Raw genomic sequence first — 6,479 nt, forward strand, 5'->3', positions numbered from 1 at the left:
TGATTCTGAGACTTGAGTAAGTGTAATTGGGAGCAACTTGGCCTTTACATGTGAAGTAATTTTTGTTTTTACAGATTTAATTCCATAGGAACTTAGATATAATAACATATTAATACTTTATAATTACAGAATATTAAAGGCAGAACTGGTTTGCCCTGCTGGGACTTATGCATTTGAATCTTAAACATACCATTCATTTAGTTACTGGTGATGGACCAAATGAAATTTGAATGAAATTTATACACAGAACTTTACAGATTCAGTAGCTGATTTTCCCCTCCTATCTCTTAAGGGACTTTTGTTCTTCTCTGAAATAAAGCTAAAATTCTCCTAAAACCTGAGAATGTCACCATAGGAATATGAACTACCTCAAATTGAAAAGGAACAAACAATTGCACATTAGGTAAGTGTTTTATAACATGTTAAGAAATGAGTGATTGTGAATGATTGTAGGCCAAAATAAGCTGACAATGTATTCATAGTGAGATACATAACAAGTGAAAGAAAATTGTGAACTTCATCCTATCATCTCTTTTAAATATATATATATATATATATATATATATATATATATATATATATACTATTTATTCTCAGCTATGCTGGGTTTTTGTTGCTGCACTTGGGCTTTCTCTAGTTGTGAAGAGCTGGGCTACTCTTTGTTGCCCTTCATGGGCTTCTCATCACGGTTGTTTCTCTCGTTGCGGAGCATGGGATCTAGGGCACTTGGGCTTCAGTAGTTGCGGCACACAAGCTTAGTTGCCCTGTGGGGTATGGGACACATGGAATTTTCCTGGATCATAGGCTGGACCTGTGTCCCCTGCACTGGGAGGCGGATTCTTTACCGCTGTACAACCAGGCAAGTCCCTATCATCTTACTGTTTGTATTAATGGTATTATTGTTTTGAAATCATTTTCTTTTTATAGTTAGGTAAAAACTATTAGCAATAATATTTATTTTGTTAAAAATCAAGATTTTGGTTTCAGCATAAAAGAAATGGAAATAATTATAGAAAATATTTTAAGAAATAACACAATAGTGTTAGAACTGAATTTGAAAAATCAATATAAACACATGCCTTAAGAGGAAGCAAATTGTATCTTTTCTAGGATAATCCACTAAAATCGTTTTCTAAAACTGGCATCCCAGATGGACTGCAGCTAATATGCACATTTAGTATACATGTTATAGTTTATAATACCATCTTTCCAACAGAACAAACGAGGGCATCTTGGAAAAATAACCAATTCCATGCCTGGGCCTAGAAAGGTGTAAGAGGCAGAAGATGGAGAAACTTCCCAAGATAAACCTGCATAGGTGCTTTAAATTTTTTTTTTTTTCATTTTGATAGAATTTCTGTCTTACAAAAAAAAAAAAAAAGAATTTCTGTCTTACAGAGAAGTTGCAAGATTATTACAAAGAATTCCTGAATGCTCTCCATCCCAATTTCCCAAATGTTAATATTTTAGTGCATTTGCTTCACTTTTCTCTCTCAATATCTATTCTGAAATATTTGAAAATAAATTTAAGGCATGATACCTATTACCATTAAATACCTTTGTACATTTTGTATAATCACACAATAATGAAAACTAGGAAATTAACACTGATAACAATTTTGTTATCTAATGCTGCCAAGTCGCTTCAGTCATGTCCGACTCTGTGCGACCCCATGGACTGCAGCCTACCAGGCTTCTCTGTCCATGGGATTCTCCAGGCAAGAACACTGGAATGGGTTGCCATTTCCTTCTCCATGTTATCTAATATACAGATCTTAGTTTGATGTGGCAAGTTATTCTGATAATGTCTTTTATAACAAATGAAAATCTTGAATCATGCATTGCATACAATTATTATGTCATTTATGTCTCCATTAATCTGATTTCACTGTAATTGCCCAGTTTCAATTTCTGGTTAGGGTACTAAGATCTGCAAGCCATGAGGCATGGCCAAAGAAAAAGATAAGTGATCTTGCAAAAGATAATAATAGCCTCTACTTCTCTATTTAATATAAATTAAACTATTTTGTTCACTTATCTGCTTTACTGACTAAGCCAAGGACTTTGTGTGGATCACAATAAACTGTGGAAAATTCTGAAAGAGATGGGAATAACAAACCACCTGACCTGCCTCTTGAGAAGTCTGTATGCAGGTCAGGAAGCAACAGTTAGAACTGGACATGGAACAACAGACTGATTCCAAATAGGAAAAGGAGTACATCAAGGCTGTATATTGTCACCCTGCTTATTTAACTTCTATGCAGAGTACATCATGAGAAACACTGGGCTGGAGGAAGCACAAGCTGGAATCAAGATTGCTGGGAGAAATATCAAGAACCTCAGATATGCAGATGATACCACCCTTATGGCAGAAAGTGAAGAGGAACTAAAAAGCCTCTTGAGGAAAGTGAAAGAGGAGAGTGAAAAAGTTGGCTTAAAGCTCAACATTCAGAAAACTAAGATCATGGCATCTGGTTCCATCACTTCATGGGAAATAGATGGGGAAACAGTGGAAATAGTGGCTGACTTTATTTTTCTGGGCTCCAAAATCACTGCAGATGGTGACTGCAGCCATGAAATTAAAAGACACTTACTCCTTGGAAGGAAAGTTATGATCAACCTAGATAGCATATTCAAAAGCAAAGACATTACTTTGCCAAAAAGGTCCATCTAGTCAAGGCTATGGTTTTTCCAATGGTCATGTATGGATGTGAGAGTTGGAGTATAAAGAAATCTGAGCACAGAAGAATTGATGCTTTTGAATTGTGGTTTTAGAGAAGACTCTTGAGAGTCCCTTGGACTGCAAGGAGATCCAACCAGTCCATCCTAAAGGAGATCAGTCCTGGGTGTTCATTGGAAGGACTGATGTTGAAGCTGAAACTCCAATACTTTGGCCACCTGATGCGAAGAGCTGACTCGTTTGAAAAGACCCTGATGCTGGGAAAGATTGAAGGCAGAAGAAGGGGACAACAGAGGATGAGATGGTTGGATGGCATCACCAACACAATGGATGTGGGTTTGGGTGGACTCCGGGAGTTGGTGATGGACAGGGAGGCCTGGCGTGCTGTGGTTCATGGGGTCACAAAGATTCAGACACAACTGAGCAACTGAACTGAACTGTTCACTTATCATCTGCATTGAAAAGAAAGTTCTCAATACCATGAGAGGTGACCTGAATATGACTGCAAAACAAAGTCATATATCAGTATTGGAGGTAACAGCAGTAAATAATCCTCTAATCTGAATTCAGGGGCATTCTCACCAATCATGCTGGCAGAAAGTACAGCAACATTTCTGTTACCCACAGCAATCTCCACTTGACTAGTAACCATGAAGATATGTGATTCATTCTGCTGAAAATATATTAACTTGAAATCTCACCCAGGAGACACCAGTAAGTATGTTTCTGTGGCATTCCATTTTCTAATTGCAACTTCACTTTTATCAAACTCTTTCTCATATCTAGATTTTTAACTTATAAATACAGTTGCCAAAACGTGAAGAAAAATTTATTAGTTTTCTTTGGTTGGCCATTTTCTTTGGCTTGGTGTTACATAATCCAGAAGTGAAAGAGAATTAGAACATTGATAAATAGTTAAACTTCAATTGTTTAACAATTTGAAAAAGGCCCAATTAGTACGAAAGAATTCTCATAGGAGGCTCTCAAGTCAGTGTCTATTCCTGGAACTTTCCCCACTTCAGGGAACCCAGGAGCAGGATAGCAAACCCACCCAATCATTCCACTTCATTCCCATCCCCCATGTCACACTCTCCCCCTACACCCTCCCCCCACCTCTCTCTCTCTCCCTTTGACTCTGCTTTCTGTTTTCTGACTCATTCCTCTTTTGTGAAAACAATCTAACAGAAACTTGAAAAGAAAGGTTAGATGCTGACAACCTTAAAACAACTTCTGAGAGAAAACTTGTATGTAAAAAAGTATATGTAAATATATATGTAAATGTTTTTCTTCTTATATGTAAATGCAGATGGTTTTTTCTTCTTTAGCAACATAAGACTGTTATTATTAGGATTCCTGATTAATTTATACTGACTTGCTTTTCATCACCAAGGCTAGCCTGTAATCAAAGTGTAAAATGGGTGTAGTTTTGTTTCATTTCCTCCCTTTCAAGAATATGTTTTCTGTTTGACTCTGATAATTATTCACAGGTATTATTTAGTATTCAGACTGTGTAGATTTTTTTAGTCAATGGCAAAAGCACTTAGACAAACTCATTCCAGGTCCAGGAGCCTAGAGAGCTTTAAATAGGTCAACACAATGAATCCAAAGAGATCATACTGATACACATTATAATTAAATTGTCAAAGTTTAGAGACAAGGAGAGAATCTTAAAAGCATCAAGAGAAAGACAACCTGTATGTATAAGGGAATCTCCATATAACTATCAGCAAACTTTTTAGCAGAAAATTTTCAGGCCAGAAGAGAGTGGCAAGATATATTCAGAGTTTTTGAAATAAAAAAAACTGCCAACAAAAAATACTTATTCAGCAAAACTGTTTTTCAAAAATGAATAAGGGATAGGCTTTTCCAGATTAACAAAAGCTGAAGAAGTTCATCACCATTAAACCCACCTTCAGTTCAGTTCAGTTGCTCAGTCATATCTGACTCTTTGCGACCCCATGAATTGCAGCACGCCAGGCCTCCCTGTCCATCACCAACTCCCTGAGTTCACCCAGACTCACGTCCATCGAGTCAGTGATGCCATCCAGCCATCTCATCCTCTGTCGTCCCCTTTTCCTCCTGCCCCCAATCCCTCCCAGCATCAGAGTCTTTTCCAATGAGTCAACTCTTCGCATGAGGGGGCCAAAGTATTGGAGTTTCAGCTTTAGCATCATTCCTTCCAATGAACACCCAGGGCTGATCTCCTTTAGAATGGACTGGTTGGATCTCCTTGCAGTATGAAAAGGCAAAAACCAACCTTACAAGAAATATTAAAAGGAGTTCTTCAATTTGAAATAAAAAGATGTTAAAAAGCAACAACATGGTAGCATAAGAAAGAGTGTAAAACTTGTTGATAAAGATAAATATATGGATAAATACAGAATATTATTGTAATGGTAGATATTAAGAATAACTATAACCTTAAAGATGTTAATGGGCACACAGTGCAAATAGACATAAATTGTGGCATTAATAACCAAGTGCATGTGGTACAGGAAATTGTTCTGGTGGCTCTGATGGTAAAGAGTCTGCCTGCAATGTGGGAGACCCGGGTTCAATCCCCAGGTTGGGAAGATCCCCTGGAGAAGAAAATGGCAACCCACTCCAGTACTTTTGCCTCCTGGAAAATCCCATGGATGGAGGACCCTGGTAGGCTACAGTCCATGGGATTGCAAAGAGTCGGAGACGACTGAGCGAAATCACTTTCACTTTCACTGTGGTACGGAAAGAAGTAAATGTGTAGAGTTTTTATATGTGATTGAAAGTAAGTTCTCATCAACTTAAACTTTTTAAGACTATGGTAAGCTCTATGTGAAGAAAGCTGAGCACCGAAGAATTGATGCTTTTGAATTGTGGTGTTGGAGAAGACTCTTGAGAGTCCCCTGGACTGCAAGGAGATCCAACCAGTCCATCCTAAAGGAGATCAGTCCTGGGTATTCATTGGAAGGACTGATGCTGAAGCTGAAACTCCAATACTTTGGCCACCTCATGCAAAGAATTGACTCATTGGAAAAGACCCTGATGCTGAGAGGGATTGGGGGCAGGAGGAGAAGGGGACGACAGAGGATAAGATGGCTGGATGGCATCACTGACTCGATGGACATGAGTTTGGGTGAACTCAGGGAGTTGGTGATGGACAGGGAGGCCTGGCGTGCTGCAATTCATGGGGTCACAAAGAGGACACAACTGAGCGACTGAAATGAACTGAACTGAACTGAACTGATGGTAACTATAAAGAAAATACCTATAGAAGCTACACAAAAGAAAAAGAGAAAGAAATCAAAGCATATCAATATAGAAAATAAATGAAATATGAGAAAAGCAAGGGGAAAAAGATGAAAGAACTACAAAGCAAACAATACAAAATGCCAATAATAAATCCTTTAACAATAATTACATTAAATGTACATGAATTAAATTCCCTAATCAAAAGACACAGAATGGCTGAATGGATATAAGAATAAGGTATAACAAAGTTGATAAACTATCAACAAGGAACTCACTTTAGGTCTAAAGACACATGTAGACTGAAAGTGAAGATATGGAAAAAGATATTCCATGCAAATTATAATCAGAAAACAGCATGAGTGGCTATACTTTTCTCAGACAAGATAAGCATTAAGTCAAAAACTGTCACCAAGAAAAAAAATCTGTCACAAGAGACAAAGAAAGATGTTATATAATGATAAAAGATCAGTTCAACAGGAAGATACAATGTTCTTTCAATATCAGAGCCCTAACTATATGAAGCAAACATTGACAGAACTAGAGAAGAAATAGACAGCAATACTCTAATATT

This window comes from Bos mutus, chromosome 1 (assembly GCF_027580195.1).
Source record: "Bos mutus isolate GX-2022 chromosome 1, NWIPB_WYAK_1.1, whole genome shotgun sequence".
In the NCBI taxonomy this organism is placed as follows: Eukaryota; Metazoa; Chordata; class Mammalia; order Artiodactyla; family Bovidae; genus Bos; species Bos mutus.